Source organism: Alligator mississippiensis, chromosome 1, assembly GCF_030867095.1.
Source record: "Alligator mississippiensis isolate rAllMis1 chromosome 1, rAllMis1, whole genome shotgun sequence".
Lineage (NCBI taxonomy): Eukaryota > Metazoa > Chordata > Crocodylia > Alligatoridae > Alligator > Alligator mississippiensis.
The window spans coordinates 79,316,610-79,333,877 of record NC_081824.1 but is presented as its reverse complement, the minus strand read 5'-3'; the positions used below and the strand labels follow the sequence as shown (position 1 = coordinate 79,333,877).

The 17,268-nt window shown below is 41.1% G+C and overlaps 1 long non-coding RNA gene across 1 annotated transcript in view; it reads right to left on the bottom strand.

Annotated features, from left to right (window-relative positions):
• The window catches only part of LOC109285425 (uncharacterized), a 102,954-nt gene extending 100,333 nt beyond the window's left edge, over positions 1-2,621 (bottom strand). The window contains exon 1 of the long non-coding RNA XR_002093161.2: positions 2,512-2,621. This is a non-coding gene — a long non-coding RNA (uncharacterized LOC109285425). The remainder of the gene's footprint in view (positions 1-2,511) is intronic.
• Between the last annotated feature and the right edge of the window lie 14,647 nt (positions 2,622-17,268).

Sequence of the window (17,268 nt, the reverse complement as noted above, 5' to 3'; positions counted from 1 at the left end):
TGCAGCATGCAGACTCCTCCGCCCCTCACCCCACATCCATCTTTCCCCACCCAGCTATGTGTTGGTGCTATAGTGCAGTTAGGAGGTGAGTCCAGGCTGGCTATGGAAGGGGCTGAGCCCAGGGTAGCTTCCCCAATTTCCCCAGTGAAACACAGTGGCAGAAGCTCATTGCAGTGGGTGGATAGGCAGGACAGCCACTCAGCACACTGCATCGCAAACTGTCCCATGTGGGCCCAGCTGATGGTGGCCATGGTGCCAGGACTGTGCACCTGCAGCACCAACAGGAAGCTGGGCAGAGGAGGGTGGATGTGGGGGTCTCTTCACCTCTAGTGAAGGAAATTCTATAAACCTATTAGGCAATGTATTTCATTATTTTATTGTTACAGTTAGGAATTGTTTCCTTGATATTTAATGTAAGCTACCATACTGTAGATTAAACCATTGCCTGATTTCTGACTTCTGGCAAGGAAGACTAATATATCTTCATCTTCTTTAGATCAGTTTATAAAATATTTGAAAATTATTATCATGTTTCTTACCCATACTCATCACCTTCTTAATTAGCTTTTCTCTAAACTAAACATATCTTGCGTCCTTCAACCTTTCCTTGTGGGGCTTGCATTTTAACACCTTCGTCCCTGCTCACCCCCAAATCCTCTCCAGTTTCGCTACATTCAGTGGATCACACTAAGATGATAAATAATAATAACAACTAAGGTATCCTATCTTCAAGTCTCTTTTTGCAACTGCTGGAGCACTGTACTTGCCCCCAAATATTACTAGAATGAATGAGCACCTATACATGAGAAGTGAGGCTGCTCCACTGGTCAAAGCAGACTCAAATAACTGGGTCTGCTGAAGCATGTAAATTTATGCGCTCCAGCAGACTTCAGCATCTCATGTAGCAGTGTCCCTGCTCTTAAAAATGGCACCAGAGCACTTTAACTAAAGTTTGTTCAATGAGCTTTAGTTAAATCACCCCTGCCACCATTTTTCAGTGTGGTGACACTGATACACAAAATGCTCTTGGAGTCACTCTAAATAAAGCGTCCTCCCCCCCCCCCCCCCCCACCCAAGCATGTGTATAAATGCCCAAGCATTCCTTATTCCCTCATTTCCTGTGCAGTCTATCACACAAGGTAGTGCCGTGATTCTAAAAGTTCTTTCCTTTTTATAAGCACTAATCTTGGGCCCTTTTTGTCTGTCACTAATAGCTGTCCGAGCAGATATTAAAGAGCCAAAAGAATTAAAGTCACAATAAATAATAGGCACTAACGATGGCCACTGTTCCTTTTTGATAAATTAGAATCCAGTAATTCAGACTCTATATGATCTATAAGGTGTTTCTGAATAACAAGGTCAGTCAGTTCTGCTTATGCAGTCATTGAATAAAGAATACTACTTAGCTTGATACTGAACTTTTCATCCATAGATTTCACAGCACTCTACAGGGAGGTGAGTATCATTATGGACTTGGAAAGAAAGACAGGAAGTGACTTGATGGAGGTCATTTAGCAGGCTAATGGAATATACGAGGAAAAGAATCAAGGATTTCTAAATTTTCCTTTAGTGCCGATACATTGTCACCACTGCTCACCTCAGTACTGCAGTCCAACAATTCTACTGACAAACAGTCCTATCTATTCCCATCTGTACTGAAATTTACTTCAACTACCTTGACCCTCCTTTTCTTTCTGTTTCTCATGCTTATTCTTATGAAGGAGCTTACTGATCTGAATGGCTCACAAAGCAACAGAGTTTAAATGCACATTGTAGAAAATCTAAATACATAACTGAGAACCACTTTCTAAAGGAATGTCTGATCCAACCAAGGAACAAAGATTTGCCAGGTGACTTGTGTGTCCAATTAAAACAGCTCTCATTCCAAATTGCACATATTGATTATTTGAAGCAATAGCTATAGCTGTTCATGAGCAGTCCTTTGGCTTGAATATTCTCTCGTAAAACTTTTATTGAACAATTTCAAATGATGAGCAAACATGTGGAAATTGCAGTCTGTTTGCAGATCATTCATGGACAGCAAAAGAAACAAATAGAGCGAACAAACTGCTCACTATAAATAATGATTTGAACTTTTCTCATTATTGAAAAACACTTCAACATTTGTTGCCCCTGAAAAGCCTGATATAAAATTGAAATCTACCGTTTTTGTTTTCAGTGCACTCAGAAATGTATAAGCTATAGAATCCATAGTGGTGACTGAGATTTGAAGACATAAAAGGCACAACAGAAGGAAATGAACAAGCTGTGTTTGTAATGATGCTATACATGTGGAATAACATTTATTGGTCTTCCTATGAAGAAATGTTATTCACAAGGAACAGTAGTTAATATTTGATTTATTGAGATACTTATATTTGTCATTTATACTGAAGATAAATCATTATGGGGATTATGTTTTTATGTCTTTAGGTACCATATATTAAAGGGTTCTTTAAATCTAATCTTGAAAGGATTGTGAAAAAGAGCACATCACAAAGCCAGGCATACCTTGTGTTATAGGAGTTTTCCAACATTGCAGTACTTTGCAGATGTGTAGGCAGCAAATTACACGACTCAGGTTTCTGAAGTGTTTGCAGATAATCAAAAGTTATCCTCAGCCTGCACGTATCCAATTGGCAAAAAAGTTATAGTTGGATATTAGCTTTTCAGATGTTTTTAGTACTAAGAAAATATCATTCTTCAACACAGCTTAAAGAACTACAACAGAAAATGCAATAGGAATCAATAGCAAAAACAAAGTTTTATAGAACATGAGAAAAAACCCCAAATATCGTATGTAGACACTGTATGCAATAAAGATAATGTCTTAACAGACATGATTTATATTTAATTTATATTATACCTAATTTCCACCTAAAATGTAAGGAAAAGAAAAACTCCAAACAATTCAGTTGAAAACTAGTTATTTTTGGTTTTAAAAACTGCCACATTTTTTATTGGGTTGTGTTACTACAGCTTTTCATGGAAGATGCATCTTAGGCAGTTCATAATCTCTATGGGCATCCTGACCTAAAGCAGTCCCAGACACCTTCCTAAGCAACCACAGGCATCACAGGAATATTTGACTATAGCCATGAAATTAAAGACTGTATTATAATGCCTACAAACAAAGTGGCCAAATGTATATTGTAAAGGAAAAATAAAATTTTACAATTTGCTTGAAGGGTCTGCATAGATTTCAGCACCATAAAGCTCCTCCATTCTTTCAGCCATTATAAGATAGTCATTATGATCATGTTAAAAACATGCCAAGTTGTTACAACTGACATGCTGGAAGACTGTTAACAACATATAGTACAATGATTTAACAGAGAGAGGTCGTTAATTATGTTAGTCTGAAGAGAGGCAGAAGGCTGGGCAGGCTGGCACCTTAAAGACTAATGATTTTAAAATACTTCTGAATGACTTAACGGTTACTTTTCTTTTCAACTGCCCCTTGTCCTTTGCATCCATTTCTTATATTTCATCTCATGCTTAGACTGCTTGCTCCTTAGGTCACAGACTGCTGTTTGCATATTTGAATACAATGAATCAATTGTCAGGAACAAATAACACTATGGACGCAGATTGTTCAGAAAAAAACAATGAGCTACTTTATATTGTCATTTCAACTTTATTTCATAACACAGTATAATTATAATTAATGAAGAATACACATGAATGATGATGAAAGATGGAGTAATTCATAATTATTACTAAAACATGTATGATACTATAAAACGGGAATCAAACGTCTGACTTATGAGCCAGATTTGGCTCATGGAGTCATTCAATTCAGCCAACTGGCAGGCTGCCAGAAGTTGGGGAGAGGGTACTGAAGCAGAATTCAGGACCCTTGGACCCCCATGGACATTGGTGGCAGGGGAACGAGCAAGGATTATGCAGATACAACCCTTACTTGCTCTGCCACCACTGTCAGACCTCTGCCACTACATTCAGACCCTGTATCACTGCTCCTAATGGACCCCTGACACTGTAGATTGATTCCTACTGCTTTGCCCAAATCTCCTGGCAACCCCCCCACTGACCCTTGCTGCTGCTCTGGGTCCCCTGACGTGACCACTGGAACCACTGCAGCTGCTCCTGGCCCTGTGGCTCTGGCCTGAAAGAAGTCCCCAGGGTCCAGATCCAGTCTGGGGCTGAGGGTGAGTTTGCCACCCCAGCGTATAATATTCTTCAAGTTATTTTACAGCAATATGAGAATATTTTTTCTTTCATTAACCTTTCGCACTGATTTTACTGAGACAAAGTTACCTCTGCAGTTTCAGCCTTTCCTTATATTCTATTATTTTTCCACTGTCTTGTAGAGTGTCCTGCTGTATCTGGTAGTCAATTCCCAGAAGTCATCTAAATCGGATTGGTGCTTTGGTTCCTAAATCCTAAGACCATCTTTGAAATCATCTCTCTGGTGTAGCAACACTGTTGCTGAATCACCAATTGAAAAATTCCAATTTACTTTCCTCTTTAGATCTACACAGAGAATGAGTCTACATCAAATTGGTATGATCAAGGAAGATATTGCTTCCAGTAGTTGCTCACAAGTTTCAAAATGACTCAAAAAGGTTGAAAAACTGTTTGTGCATCGATAATGAAGAAAACAGAAATAAACCACGAAAAGGATAAGAAAGGCCTGATCTAGGTCTCTGCTTATAACTGATGAAAGTAAATTTGCAAACAAAAGAAAGGTAAATGGAAACATATAAACAGACAGAGTGTATATTTCTGAGATAAAGAGATGGAAACCATTTGAACTGTAACTACAGATAGAAAAAATAAAATTTTGAAACTCTCTGTTGAACAATACTCTTTCATTTTACAAGGTAAACTAACTCACTTGGTAACAGATTAGGAAAAAAAAGAAACGTGGGCTTTATGCTTTTGTTAGTTTTAATGAAGTGGGGGGGAAATCAGATTAATTCACTAGAATTCTAGCACTTTTTCACCCGAGTTTTGCTACCTATTTCAATTTATCTGAATAGAATGAATACACTTTAGTTTTGGAAGAAACAAAAATTAATCATAAATTCAGAAATGTCAATGAGATACTCATTAAGGGCCAGATCAAAATTAACCTCGCAGGTACATAAAACAGGCTTAAAGGCTTATCTTTTGTGTCTGCCTAACTGCGTGGGACCACCTCCAAAGAAAAAAGTCCTACCCACTTGCTCCCACTCCCACATTCAAATGTATTTACAAAGGAAGATGCATGTCATAGAACAGCCCTCAGTGGTCTGACACAGATACACCAACACTGCTTTTGGTCTGTCACAAAGGCAGAGCCTGGCAAGGTGTGAGTATAAGAAGGGTATGCTTCTTGAGCAGTTTTCCAGGTATATGCAAGCCCTGAATCACAAACAGTGATCCAAACTGATCTCACTCTGTGGACTCCTCTTCAGAACCTAGATTCACTAGACACCTCCATTTTAAATTTAAATCCCTAGCTGCAAAAAACTGGGCAACTGCACAAGAACAGAAGGAATCTAGACCAGGCAACTAGGTGCCTAATGCCTACCTAAGGTCTATTGAAATCCAAATCTATGAGTGAAAAGCCTAAACCCTACCTGACTGCCTGATTTGTTGGGGAGGGGTGGGAATAAATGATGCTGAGTGACCATTGGCCAGAGTACACTTATCTAGCTCAATAGAGAATAATAGTTTCATAGATGTTAGGATCGGAAGGGACCTATTAGATAGAGTCCGACCCCCTGCCCTGGGCAGGAATGAGTTCTGGGGTCAGATGACCCCAGCAAGGTGTCTGTTCAATTTCCTTTTAAACACCTCCAAGGAAGGGAACAGCACCACCTCCCTTGGAAGCTTATTTCACATTTTGGCAACCCTCACTGTAAAGAATTTTTTTTTTCTGATGTCCAATCTGAATTTGCTCTCTTCCAGTTTGTGGCGATTATTTCTAGTTACCTCAACAGGTGCCCTGGTAAACATTGTATTCCTTATCCCCCCCCGCCCCCGCTGATGAGTTATAGGCGGCCACAAGATCATCTCTCAGCCTTCTTTTGCAGAGGCTGAAAAGGTTCAGGTCTCCCAATCAGTCCACATAGGGTTTTTTCTGTAGGCCTTTAGCCAGATGAGTAGCCCTCCTTTGAACCCTCTCCAGGCCATCCACATCCCTCCCAAAGTGTAGCGCCCAAAACTGGATGCAGTACTCCAGCTGTGGCCTAACCAATGCCGCAGAGGGGAAGTATCATGTCCCTAGACCTGTTTGTGATGCACCTACTTATGCAAGAAAGGGTGCAGTTAACTTTACTTATTACCTCATCACACTGTTGACTCACGTTCATTTTTTTTTTGCTACTTAGAGTGGTACTTCTCAGGCTGTAGGAGTGTTGGTGATTCTTCCTCCCCAGGTACAACATATGACACTTATCCTTGTTAAACTGCATCCTATTCTGTTCGGTCCATTTCCCCAGCCTGTCCAAATCAGCCTGGATTTGCTTCCTGCCATCTAGCTTGTGTACCTCCCTGCATAGTTTGGTGTCGTCAGCAAACTTGGGCAGGGTGCTTTCTACCCCCTCATCCAAGTCTCTAATGAAGATATTGAATAGTACCGGTCCCAGGACAGAGCCTTGAGGAACCCCACTGCCCCCATCCCTCCAGGTAGAAACTGACCCGTCCACCACCACTCTCCGGGTGCATCCCATAAGCCAATTTTCTACCCACCAGACCATGTAATAATCTACATTGCAACTGTTTAGTTTATTTATAAGAATTGAGTGTGACACTGTGTCAAAGGCCTTTTAAAAGCTAAGTAAATAACATCTACCTCTGTTCCTTCATCCAAGCATTTTGTGACCTAGTCATAACATGAAACCAGGTTAATCAGGCAGAATCTGCCTGCTATGCCGATTGCCCCTTAGCATCATTTAACCTGCTGGTCCCCCACAAATGTGATCCTTAACAATTTTCTTAAAGGTTTTGCCAAGGATAGAAGTGAGACTAACTGGCCTATAGTTACTGGTTCCTCCTTCCTTCCCTTTTTGAAAATAGGGACCACAATGACCCTTTTCCAATCCTCCAGGACCTGTTCTGAGCACCACAAGTGCTCAAACAGTTGTACCAGTGGCTCCGGTATGACTTCAGCTAATTCCCCAAGTACCCTAGCATGAAGATCATCAGGACCTGTTGACTTAAATACATTCAACCCCTCCAGGTGCCCCTTTACTAGGTCAGCTCGAACAGTTGGTAAGTTGGTATCTATACTGGGCTTACCTAAGGGCCCAATGGGATGCATATTTGTATTTGTGTCCAGGAACAGAGATGCAAAGAAATCATTTAAAAGCTCTGCTTTAGCCATCCTATCTGTTACCAGTTGTCCTAGTTCATCCTGAAGGGGCCCCAAGTTACCCTGCACCTTCTTTTTGCTTCCTATGTACTTAAAGAATGACTTTTTATGTTATCCTTAACTTTTGCTGCCAGCCTAAGCTCCATTTCCGCTTTGGCTCTCCTCACTGTTTCCCTGTAAGCTCGAGACAAGCAGGTATATTCCTCCTTGGTGGCAGCCCCCTGCTTCCAAAGCCTGTAGGCCTCTTTTTTTCCCCTCCAGACTCTCCTGGATTTCCCTGCTCCACCAAGAGGTTTTCTTTGCTTTTTTTTTGTCCCTTTTATGTGTACTGGGGTGGTCCTTTTCTGTGTCTGCAGGATAAGTCCCTTGAGAAATGCCCACCCTTCTGTTTATGTATAATGGAATGTATAATAGTGCCCAACTGTTGCTAAGAGCACGTAATAAAGAACCCAGAGAGCTGGGTTATATGCCCTTCTTATGCTGAGGCAATTCAAATCCCACATTTCCCACTGCCAGTAAGAGTGTCCCAATCAGTAAGCTGTGATCTAGATTGTTAAACCTTGGTGTCTACAAACAGAGGACTCATAGCTCCAGGAGAATAGCAATCGAGAGGGAGTATGACTTTGTTGCTTAGTGGTTATAGTACTTCCAGGGGAAAGGAAAGTCTTGGATTCTGGTGCAGCTGTCCGAGTTATTTCTGCTTTCTTAACCAAGTATGACTGTTTTATAAAAGAGTACTGGGACCAGAAGGCAAAAGATGGGAGGACAGCACCATCCGCAGTGCCCAAAACTGAATGGGGGGTACTGTTCTTTGTAGTCAGTTAGGACATTCTGGTTTCAGTGTACACTTCAGGCACAGACAGAAATACAGCTCTCCAGTCTAAGTGCCATGAGTTAGATTGATACTTCTGAGCCAACAGATGTTAGTTGTTGGGTCAAGAGGTTGGAGGATTGCTCCAATTTGGAGCTGATCCGGGGAGAGAGGCTCCATGTTTGAAGTGTCTATCCCCTAGCTCCCCCCCACCCTATCCTGTTCTGTCTTAGGATGGGTAGCGAAGAAGGCAGGGAAGGGTAGTCTGCTCTCAGGGTTCCCCAACCATGCTAAAGTAGGGGGAGGGGGCAGGTGGATTAGAGCCCTCCTGAGGTAGGGGGCTCCAATCCATGCACCCCCCTCCAATGTGGCTGGTTTACCCCTATAACAGACCTCCCTTACCTGCCTTCTCTCCAGTCCCATTCAGAAAACAACTCCTAGAGCAGTTCTGGGCTGTCAACTGAGTCCTGCTCCAGGCACGCACAGACAGAATTTACTGTGTGCGCCCCATTTTAGAGTGCTTTCACGTGAACCCTCATACAATGAGGGCTCATATTTTGACATTACCCAGCCCTCTTAAAGTGCTCTACAGCCATACACTTGTGTTTAGTCACAGTTTTAAAGTGCTTTCAGGGGCCAGATTAGGAAAAATTGTCACTTCTGTCTACACCTTTCCTCTCCAAGAAATCTGGTCTCTGAGATGATGGAAGGACCAACCTTTTGGCTCTTATGCCATCTTCCAGGTTGTTGATGAAGACATTGAACAAAACCAGCTCCAGGACCAAACCCTGGGGCACCCCACTTGATACTGGCTGCCAACTAGACATCAAGCCATTGATTACTACTCTCTGACCCTGATTCTCCAGCTAGTTTTCTATCCACCTTATAATCCATTCATCCACCCCATATTTCCGTAGCTTGCCTATGAAAATGTTGTGGGAAACTGTATCAAAACCTTGCTAAAATCCAAGTACACCACATCCACCAGTCTCCCTGCAACCACAGAGCCAGTCATCTCATCATAGAAGGCAATCAGGTTGGTCAGGCATAACTCAACCCTCGTGAATCCATGCTGACTGTTCATAATCACCTTTTTCTCCTCTAAGTAATTAGAAATGGATTCTAAGAAATGGATTCCTTGATTCATCTGCTCTATGATTTTTCCAGGGACTAAGGTGAAGCTGTTTGTGCCTTTTCCCAATCATCCGGGACCTCTCCTGATCTCCATGAGTTTTCAAAGTCGATGGCTAATGGCTCTGCAATCATATCAGTTAACTCCCTCAGCACCCTTGGGTGCATCCCATCTGGTCCCATGGACTTGTACAGGTTCAGCTTTTCCAGGTAGTCCCTAACCTGTTCTTTCACTAATCAGGGCTGCTCACCTCCCCCACAAACTGTGCTGCCCAGTGAAGTAGTCTAGGAGCTGACTTTGCTTGTGAAGACTGAGGTAAAGAAGGCATTGAGCATTTCAGCCTTTTCTGCATCCTCTTTGATTCCCCCAGTAAAGGACCCACACTTTCCCTGATCCTCCTCTTGTTACTAACATACTTCTTGAAACCCTTCTCATTACCCTTCACATCCCTTGCTAGCTGCAACTCCAATTGTGCTTTGGCCTTCCTGACATCCCTGCATACTAAAGCAATGCTCTTATATTCTTCCCTAGTTATTTGTTCAAGTTTCCACTTCTTATAAGCTTCCTTTTTGTTATTTAGTTTACTGAAGATTCCCTGCTAAGGCAAGCTGGTCTTCTGCCATACTTGCTAGTCTTCCTGCACATTGGGATGGTTTGTTCCTGAACTCTCAGTAAGTCTTCTTTCAAGTACAGCCAGTTCTCCTAGATTCCTCTCCCACTCAGTGTGGCTTCCCAGGAGATTCTGCATAGAGTTCCCTGAGTGAGTCAAAGTCTACATTTCTGATATTCCAGGGAACAACTCTGCTGTTCTCCATCCTTCCTTTCCTCAGGATCCTGAAGTCTATCTTCTCATGGTCACTTCTGCCCAAGTTGCCATCCACTATTACATTCCCCACCAATTCTTCCCTGTTTGTGAGCAGCAGGTCAAGAAGAGCATGGTCCCTAGTTGGCCACTCTAGCACTTGCACCAGGAACTTGTCCCTAATACCCCAAAAAAACTTCCTGGAACTCCTGTGCACCACTGTATTGCCCTCCCAAGAGATGTCAGGGTGATTGAAGTCCTCCATGAGAACCAGGGCCTGTGATCGAACCAATAGCTGTTTAAAGAAAGCCTCATTCACCACTTCCTCCTGGTCTGGTGGTCTATAACAGACCCCCACCACAACATCACCCCTGTTGCTCTTCCCTACAAAGGCTTAGAACAGGTTACAGTAAAATAACAGAACTGTATGAAAAGGAAGCAATATCAAAGGAAAGCAATATCAAAATAAAACAGAGACCCACTACAAAGTTATTGGTATAAATTATGATGACTTGGTCCAAAACTGATTCAGAATAAAAGCGCCACCTTCACTGAATCCTATTGAATGGATTTTTGATAAGGCCTTACAGTATGGTTTTGTATATAAATTAGATACTTTCCTATATTGATGTCTCCACTAACACAGACTTTCCTCACTACTCTTCAATATAAATGGCTAGTCAGGCAGAATCTAAGGAGTATTTTCACCTTTTGACATGTGCAAAGTCAGATACAACTTGCATCAAGATGACTTCATATCACTAAAACTCTAGTACCTTTATAGATATTATTTGAGATTTACTGTAATTCTTGCTGTGTTTTATTAGATGAAGTCAAAAGTGAATAGATGATAATATAATTGTGAATCATGATAGACTCACTTTGGCTTGATTACTGGCTCTTTGTACAATCAGGTGTGCACTCATCGCTAGAAACATAACAAAAACACACTATTAATGTCGCATTTTTAATTTTTTTTTAATTTTAAACAGACAAAAGTTTTTCACTATTTATTGAGAACTGTCTGAATTCAGAGGGAGATTTGCATGTAACACATTATCAGGATTAGCTTCTACATATTTATGCATGAATTTCTGAAGCCATATTTTCATTGTGGTTCTGAGCTTGGTAATGAATTCGGAGAATACCTTGTCTGGTCCAGCAGCCTTGCCAGTCTTGATTGCTTTAATATCTGTGTCAAGCTCATTGTCAGAGATGGAGGTGGCTTTATTAAGGTTGGTGTAGGCTAATTTAAGTTGTCCACAAGTCAGATGTCTAATCATTTCTGTGTGTTGCTTGTTTGGGTTACTGTACTTGCTGCTCTTGTACAGTATTGCATGTATAAATGTCTAGAAAGTAGAGGACTTCCAGAAATCTGGAGAAAAGATGATATCATTGCTATTCTAAAATCAAATAAACCACCAGGGGATCCAAAGAGTTACTGATCCATCTCACTACCCTGCCTTACATATAAATTCATAGACCATGTCCACATGAGCAGGGGCACGCATTTGCAGCAACACTAATAGTAGCAGCACAAATTTCTGCTGCTACTTTGTGCTACAGTTCATACCCCTGCAATCTGCAGTGGGACACATTGTTCTGCTTCTCCATGTGCTGCGGGGGGGGGGCTGGCTGGAAAACAGGGTGCCTCAGCAGGGGGCAAGTTGGCAGGCAGCCCCCCATACCGAGGCACCCTGTGCCCCAGCCAGCTTGGAAATAGCGCGTGGAGACAAGGAAGCAGGAAGCACTGTCCCTGTGCACTGTGGAGCTCCCACACTGAGGCACCCCATGCCTCAGCAAGCTGCTCACCAGCTGGCTGGGGTGCAGATTGCCATAAAATGAGAGAGCAGATGGCCCTGGATTGGCTGCTCCCTTGCCTCCATGTGCCTCAGTGCAGGGGATAAAACACATGGAGCCCCCATTGGGGCTCTATCTCAAGGCACACTGCGCCCCACGTGAAGCCCCCATCTCAAGGCACTGTGCCCCAGCCAACACTCCCCAGTTGGCTGGACTGCAGGGTGCTTCAACAAGGGGGTTCTGCAGCATGCTTCCCCATCCCCGCTTTTTTTCCAGCGCACTTTGGTCCCAAAGCATTTTGGCACTTAGAATCACTTTTTATAGGGTTTTTGTTTGTTTGTTTGTTTATTTGGGGGGTTTTTGCTATCAGGAAGTCCCAGTAGCATTTTTTCCCTGCCACTGCAAATTAGCCATGCCACACACAGTTTAATGTGCAACATGTGCAGTTAGTGGCACCAAAAGAGGCCTGGATCCAGCCATGGAGTGTATAATCCTAAATAGAATAGAGAATATCATTGATCCCCAGCTCCCAAAAGAACCACCTGGCTTTCAAAAAAAGTGTTGTACCACTGACCAAGTTACATTACTTACATTTGACATAGCAAATAGATTTGAAATGAGGCAGAAAACAGGTGTGGTCTTTATTGACCTCACAGCTGCCTATGATACTGTATGGCATCAAGGCCTCAAATATAAACTGCACTCTATGGGATCCTATACATGCGCAAGGAGCCTGCACCAATGTGCTGGAAATCCAGCATTTCAGCTGCTGGAGCGTGGAAATTAATGTGTTCCAGCAGACTGAAACATCACGTGTATCAGCCTCCCCATGCTGAAAAATGGCAGCGGGGTGCTTTGAACTAAAACTCACTGAATGAGCTTTAGTTCAAAGTGCCTTGCCACCATTTTTTAAGTTTAGGGATGCTGATATACATGTCAAGCAGGTACTTTTAATTAGCGTGGCTTGCTAAAGTTCCCCCCGCCATGCCTCCCAGAGTACGTGTAAAAATGCCTCAGGATACTGGACCACAAGTAACATACTTTCATCATGATCATGGTTTCCAGCAAATCATTCAAACTCACTACCAACCAAGGGGGAAAAAAGCACAGTATGAACTCTGAAGAGTGGAGTCCCCTAGCAGTCAGTGCTAGCACCAATACTTTTCAATATATATACATCAGATTTCCCACGTATAACATCTAAGCGATATATGTACACTGAGAATGTTGCCATAGTAGCCCCAGAAATAGACACAACAGAACTAAAAAAGACACAGAGTACTGACATGGAACTCATCACTGACTATCTCCACAAGTGGTTCTTAAAATTGACTACCAATAAATCAGTATTTTCACTCTTCCACCTGGACAATCACCAAGCCACGAGCAAACTGACTATCAGAGTAGGCAACAACATCCTTCCCCAGGAGCATACCCAGCCCATCTAGGAGTCATATGAGACCATTCCCTCACCTATAAATATCACATTCAGAAGGTCATCAGTAAAGTTTCTGCATGGGTAGCTGCCTTAAGGGCTAGGGATAGACATTCAAAAAAGCCTGAGCCTGAATTGATTCAATCGTTGCAGGTTAATCTAACCTGGCTAGGCTGAACTGGTTTGAAACTGGACAGACATTCTCTCTGAACTGAGGAAATTCAGGCACATGCCTGCAGTGGCTCAGGCTAGAAGCCGGGGGGTGCTAGAGCAGTCCTCCCTTCCCTTGTACAATGCTGATCTGAGGGGGGCATGGCCAGGCCCCGGCAGGACCTCTGATTAGGGAGGTCTGCCTGCATAGTCCCAGAACTTACAAACACATAGATGTACCCCCTGTACTCTCAGGCATTAGTCCAAATGATAGAAGAAGACAGATCGTAACATCACTACTGGCAATAGAGGCAAGAGATGATGAAAATCACCTGTTCCATCAGCTTTTAACAGAATACATGAACAGATGCAGGCTTAAAAGGCTTAAAAGTTGCAAACCCTTTGTATGTGAAACCCACAAGCTCCTGGAAGAGATTGGGGATGCTGAACTAAACTAATGGGTGGCAATGGAATGGGCTGACTGATGGCAAAGGTCACATCTATTCCTACAGCATCTCATACCAACATCAAACAAGTCCCCCATTGGGCAGGACCTTGACAGAGAAGCATGGGTCAAGCTGAACAGACTGAGATCTGGCTACAGATGCTTCAGAACAACACTTCACAAGATGAACATCGTGGACAGCCCCCATCCAAGTGTGAATTGCAGTGTTCAACAAACGGCAGAGCACTTAACCAAAAGCTGCAGTCTTTCCAATTGCACAGCCAGCATAGGTGGAATATACACATTGAGCAGTAATACTAGACACTGGCTCATAGATTTTGAAGTTGATATCTGACACCACACACAAGAAGGAGGATTAGTTTTAAAGTGGAAAGGTTCATATTATCAATGTAACCTTAACTCTCTCACTTTGTTCAAGATGAAGCAAATGCTTAATCTAGAACCAACTCCTAGGCACTAGGCATTTTATAGGAGGTAAATGGTACCCTGACCACAGACTATACTTAAGTTACTTAAACTACTTCTCTTTGGCTGCATCTACATGAGACGCTTACTGCACAGTAGCTCATTACTATTGCTCAGTAGCTTCACAGGGCACAAACCATGACGTGACGATACTGCGCAGTAGTAATGAGCTACTGCACAGTAAGCATCACCAGACAACCGTGAGGTGGCACTACTATGCAGTAATGCTGGTTACTGTGCAGTCATTTAGTACTTGGTTATGCAGCTCCTAATTGTATAATAAGCATCAGGGATGGGAAAAGTTATAGTCCTGTCATATATCAAAGATCAGTATCCATATATACTACAGTCCCATTGTACATCCTTGACCCCTACACAAGTGGTTCCGGAAGATGGAATTAACCAGGAACTTACCAAGTAATATTGCTGTTACAGAACTGCAGGCCTAAGAAACAGGCTATCACCACACCCCCTTGAACTCCCTGTAACAAGAGATCATGGCAAACACTACCACACAGTGAACGATATGACATCAATAAAGAGTGTGTTTTTTTCCTCATTCTTACATAGCTAGGCTGTAGGCTGTTCACCTGTCAAAACAAGTTAGTGTTGAAGACTGGAGCATGTGGTCAGTGTATCACCTATCAATCTTTCAAAGGCTAGTGGCAGGCTGGTGCTGGAGAAAGCACATACTGTACCTTCTTAAAAGGTATAATGGGCATTGATGCTGAGCCTGCTTCTTCCAGTCTCCCAAGAAGCATAATGTCTGCACTCCTCTATCTTGGCATAATGCCTCTGTCCTGTCATTTGGCACTGTTATCCTTCCAGCACGCCACTGACTGAAAGAGCTATAATTTAAACCATGCAGTATAACATAGCTTTGTGTTACAAGACATGGCCAAACTACAAAGCTATGTATTACACGTTAGGAGAGTGATTCTTTTAGAAAATTTATTCTTGTAGCTTTTTTTACCTGCCACAATCTTTCCACTGAATTATCTATCTTTTCATTTAATCTTCATTTTCAACCTACAGTATATTTGTTCCCAGTATTACATTAGATATTGAACAATCCATCCCTATGCTGACATTTTCTCTGTACGGCCCCTTTTATGAGTTCCACAGTCAGCTAGTTTTCCACTTTCTGTAGTTTCTGTCAGAACTTTGTTGCAATTTTTTTCAATAAAAAGAGGTTTAAGTATCAAATATTTACTGTATAAAAATATAGGGGCATTCCACTTTTATAAAGCTGAAATGCAGAATATTAGAGAAATATAACCTGCATTAAATACAAGAGGTTCTGTCAATGTGTGGCTTTGAATTCTTAGCTCTTCTCTCCTGATTTAGTCAAAACAGGTCTGTTGTTATGCTGGTGACAGTTATGTACATGTACATGTACAAAACCACCCAGAAAGTTAGATATTCAATACTACCAAAATACTCTATAGTTTATTGCTAGTATATATTTTATATATTATCAATATATATACTTATTGATAAATATTTATTTATATATATAGCATAAAATATGCTTATGATTTATACACACACACACACACACATATATTTTAACATTTATCTTGGTTGCATTAGAAACAAGTATATAAATATATTTATCCTTACATGCTACTACACCATGGTATTAACCACTAGTTTCCCATTTCTCTTTTATAAAAGACTTTGGACCATACATACACACACACACACACACACACACACACACACACACACACACACACACAAAGCATATATATATGAAAAGTATATCTATATATGCCTATACATTCATAGTTAGCAATATACATGAGAAATATTTCCACAACAAAGTATTTCCTTAAAATAACTGTATATATATTTATTTATAGTAAAGCTCCTAAAGCCCATATGACCATTGCTTTCAGCTTTCAATCAACATTCACAAATGAGGTCCACAAGAAGAAGAGGGCCAGACTTTATAATTCATTTCCATGGCAAAGAAAGTCTGCTCAGGGAAGCACAAAGGCAGTCAACAGCCATTATTACAAAAATAAATTTGGAAGATGAATGAAACCAGTCATTGTGCACTGAAAAAATGTTTTTATCTATAAAAGTTATTGCAAAGTAGCATAGTTATTTCAACTGAACTATATAGCTTGAACAAAAAGGAATAAAATACTTTAAAATGCTTAAAATTGTATTCTTAATATTGATAAATTCTCAAAAATGGTTGGCCATTGTCTGTTGATGTTTACCTAAAATTAGTAGTTAATCTCATCTTGAGTTTGATGCAGAAATAAAAGTAGAGAGTTATGAAATTTTGTATGACTTTATTTGTACTTAGGTTTTAAAAAAGGCTAATGTTTGATTAATTTAGTGTATTATATTTGTTGATTTCTTATTCAGTTTGCAAAAACAACAACTGTTGCTAAGATATTCTCAAAGCAAATTAATTATAATTATTTTACTTTGATACACGTGATGTAAAATGTGGATATTGATTGAAATTCCATTATCTTTTTTTCTGTGTAGAAATTGAAATTTAACAATTGTAATTCAATGATTTAAAAATATTCCAGCAATATTTAAACCTGTTATTAGAGCTGATACCATGAAGAAGATAAAATAAAACTTACATTTTTTTCATATCTGAAGGCACTGTAAGCCTCAGACACAAAATATATGATTATTTTTCATGTTTAAAAAGAATTGCCATATTTACAATATATCGTGCTTACCGTAAGTATGCAAACTTCATTTTTCAGCACACATTATTATAAAGAAAATGTTTTCCTTTTCATGTAAATTCAACATGATGGCATATTTTCTACTGAAAAACAAGCATGGAAATGCATTTTCTGGACTGTTAACTTGGCTTTGTGCCTAGGATGGCTTTTCCTTGCACTGCTT